Source organism: Palaemon carinicauda, chromosome 4 (genome assembly GCF_036898095.1).
Source record: "Palaemon carinicauda isolate YSFRI2023 chromosome 4, ASM3689809v2, whole genome shotgun sequence".
Classification (NCBI taxonomy): domain Eukaryota; kingdom Metazoa; phylum Arthropoda; class Malacostraca; order Decapoda; family Palaemonidae; genus Palaemon; species Palaemon carinicauda.
This window is the reverse complement of record NC_090728.1, coordinates 34798753-34803176: the sequence shown is the minus strand read 5'-3', so window position 1 is coordinate 34803176 and position 4424 is coordinate 34798753.

The following is a 4424-nucleotide window of genomic DNA, read 5'->3' as shown; positions in this document are numbered from 1 at the left end:
GCTTAACCAGGTGCATGACTAAATCCTGCCTTTCAACTCTATACATATATATACACACATATGTACACACATAGTATATATATATATATATATATATATATATATATATATATATATATATATATATATATATATATATATATATTATATATATATATATATATATATATATATATATATATATATATATATATTCTGCAGAATATATATATGTATATATACATGTATATATGTTTCTATATATATATATATATATATATATATATATATATATATATATATATATATATATATATATGTATGTATATATACTCTTTTATTGAAATGTTTCTCAAACGTCTGGTAATTATTTTTTTACAATACAGATGATCAGTACAGAGAGCCAGCGATGACCCAAGTAAGATTGAATCATTACATAAAGATTAAAATTTTTATAAAAAAAATTATTAATATCTACATATATAAATAGTATACCCAAGAATGTGATTGTTCATATAATATCATAAGAGCACAATTAAAAAGCCATAGAAAGTATCAAGCAAGAGAAAAGGTTTATAATTCAAAACTTCACCTCTGGAGTCATGCGAAGCAAATGCATTCTCTCTCTCTCTCTCTCTCTCTCTCTCTCTCTCTCTCTCTCTCTCTCTCTCTCTCTTCTCTCTCTCTCTCTCTTATATTGTATTTCAAAATTCAAGTTTAATGTAAAAGATAACATATCAGATTAAAGAAAACATTGATTTAATTAGTAGTTAATGTGAATTTATTTGTTTAAATTGGGAAATAGAATGAAATGTTTGTAACCCTCGCCTCTGGGACTATCAGTAGCAAATGCACTCTCTCTCTCTCTCTCTCTCTCTCTCTCTCTCTCTCTCTCTCTCTCTCTCTCTCTCTCTCTCTCTCTCTCTTCTTCTTCTTCTTCTTCTTCTTCTTCTTCTTCTTCTTCTTCTTCTTCTTCTTCTTATATGGTATTTTCATCATCTTATAATATGGCATTTCAAAATGGAAGTTTCATGAAAGAAATAAAAAAATCAGAATAAAAATAATCATTGATTTAATTAGTATTTTGTCTGAATATTTTTTTTTTTACATTGGGAAATAGAATAGAATTTTTTTATCTTTTAGTTTCAGATAATGAATTAAAGGTATTTCCTTTAACGGCGTGTCATCAAGGTCCGTTCCGATTCCGCTCCTGATAACAAATAGATAATCGTTCCTTAAATGAGGTAATAAAGGAATCTATATCTTATACCTTTTTCTTATTTCCATCTTTATTACTTTTATTGGTGGAGGTTTATTGAGCTGTTTCTATTAGTATAAAGGAACCAATTCCACTAAGTAAGAACAGCCATTTACGTTTCTCTTTTTTGGGGGGGAGATAATTTTTCTCTTCTTTACGTTGTTTTTCTCGCTTTCTACTTTTATGGTCATTCCTAAAAGACTTTTATTCTAGGACTAGTTGTTAGGAGCGTGGAAAAGTCTTTTCCTCACATAAATGAAACTATAATTATCATCTACATGATTAAACAATTAATGAATAGAATGCTAATTTCCATCCAATGAAGGATGCGGGTTCATTGTTTACTGCTCAGCGAACAGTTTTTTGAGAATGTGTCTCTTTGGAACATCAAGTTTATTCATAACATGAATTAAGCAAAAAAAAAAAAAAAAAAAAAAAAAAAAAAAAAAAAAAAAAACCACCACACTTTGCCTTCATTACGAAACTTTATATATATATATATATATATATATATATATATATATATATATATATATATATATACATATATATATATATATATATATATATATATATATATATATATATATATATATATATGTGTGTATGTCGGATTGTAATTTTATATGAATCTTCAACAAGCCAATAAATCATATATGATTCCATGAATAACTCGAATTTGAATCGTAAAACTAAGGAAAGAATTACACCAACAATCCGTCTTTAGGATCTGGAGAGTTGTCCCTCAGAGGAAAACTGACCCAAAAGACATTCGAGCAGCTGCCTCTTTTGGTTTCTTTTCTCGTCATTGTGCTAAATTAATGCAGAAGATTGCCACGGGTTTTATGTTACCTTGAAAACGTTTTCGTGTGGATTTGTATTTCAGCGTTTTTACTGTATGTGGATTTTGTAATCTGTTTATATTCATAATCTCTACACAATTTACATATTAAGAGTTTCTCAAAGGACATCATATATGCTACAGTATTTGTATTATACTATTTCTACTGTATCTGGAGTATGTAATCAGCTTTTATTCATAATCTCTATACAGTTTACATAAGAATTCCTCTCAGAACATCAACACGAGAGAGAGAGAGAGAGAGAGAGAGAGAGAGAGAGAGAGAGAGAGAGAGAGAGAGAGAGAGAGAGGAGCCTCACTTTTGTTCACGGTACCTATTCACTCTCGCAAATGACATCTTTCACCCCCATCCTGCCAGACCCTTTGTCTGGCTGAAATATCTATGGAGAGACCATAAGTTTTAAAGTTATTTCTTAAACTCCTATCTTGTTCACAGAGCTGACTTTCGATCCAGGTCAAATGAAAGACTTTAGTTTGAAGATGTAGAAACTGTCTTTGTTTGTTTTTAAGCTATTTAATGAAGATTTCAATTTCATTGTCTTGGGTTTTGGATTTATTTTTCCTCAAGATAGTTGTTGTGCCAAAACGTTTGCTTATGTACAGTAGAATATTGTATTTTTGGGGCTTTTAAACTTATTTATTCCGTTATTTCGTCACCTGGTAATTAAAAAAATCTAGGGAGTTATGAAACATCATAAAAGTTATTTTTCTCATAAAAAAGTAAAGGAATTTACTAATGTGTCAGCTCATACAAATCTCTCTCTCTCTCTCTCTCTCTCTCTCTCTCTCTCTCTCTCTCTCTCTCTCTCTCTCTCTCTATGTTTTAGATACCTTATATATATAAAAATTGCATTGCCATGAGAAAAATAGAGTGATATCCTGTGGTTTAGTGTACCATCTAAGAAGCTATAAATTCCACTAACTTGTATATATCTTTCCGAAGAGGCTGGACATTGCAGCGGCACCTTTTAGGGCGATGAGCTCCGTGCCATTGTTGCTAAATCAGATGCTTGGCTAATTGGGTTGCCTACTTCTTGCTTCCTGTTGTATAAGTGAATGGATTTGAGGAACACGTTCAAGCACACTGCGGCATTCACGTCGCTTACGGTTTGGGAATGAGCTCAAGAGATAGAATTATATCCTGGAGATGGAATCTAAAGATTACCTTCAACAAACCTGTGAATTAGATTCTTTTGTATAGACTTTTAATTTCTCGGATTGAAGTCCCTTTTATTTGTATTTACAAAAAAAAAAAAAAAAAAAAAAAATATAGAGGTAAATGTAAATTATGCCGTAAGGATTAAAACTTGGAAAACACACTCCCACAAATTGCCTAACGAGCGTAGTTAGAAAAGGGGGAAGAAACCTGTCAATTAGATTCTTTGTATAGGCTTTTAATTTCTTAGATTAGAGTCCCTTTTATTTGTATTAGCCATAAAATAAATAAAGAGGTAAATGTAAACTATGATGTAAGGAGAAAAACTGTCTACAAAAAATATGCAATATTTTACCCAATTGTCAATGTATCCATTCAGCTATTATCATCTATATTAGCCTTCCTGTATTTTATTTTAGTGGCTGGGATAATCCTGAGCAGCATTTATGTTTATTCGTAGCTCGATGATTATAAGCTTAGAGGATAAAATATTCTTGAATTCTAACTAGCACTTTACTCCGTTATTTCCCAACGTAGGTCATAAGTAGTTTGATCTTGATTTATACTTTTAAGAATGCATTTCTTAAATACTAAATCGATAAATAACTTCATAGTGGTATTAGAAGATCAGAGAATATGTTAATCATTATAATATAATCTTTAGATCATACTTTTACCCATGAATAACTTAAAATGAAGAAATTAAAAAGGCAAATAGATAAACAATAAATGATGAAAGGAAAGTCATATCTCCTCACTCACTTTCAAGTGCTAACGCTAATGAAAACACATGGCATATCAATCTATGGAAAATTTATTGATTATCATTTGAAATTATATAATGTAAAAATAATAGCAATAATAATAATAATAAGGATAATAATAATAACAATAATAATAATAATAATAATAATAATAATAATAATAATAATAATAATTGTTATCATTATTATTATTATTATTATTATTATTATTATTATTATTATTATTATTATAATATAACCATTAATATCTGTTGATTTCTTAATTATGAGAAGCAGACAATATGTTGACTGGGATGAAATGGATAGCGACATCATTAGTGAGAATTAAATGAATAATCAAGTACTATTTTATTTAGTAGTCATTTGACAAAAAAAAAAAAGAAAAAAAAAAATTAAAGTACAGTA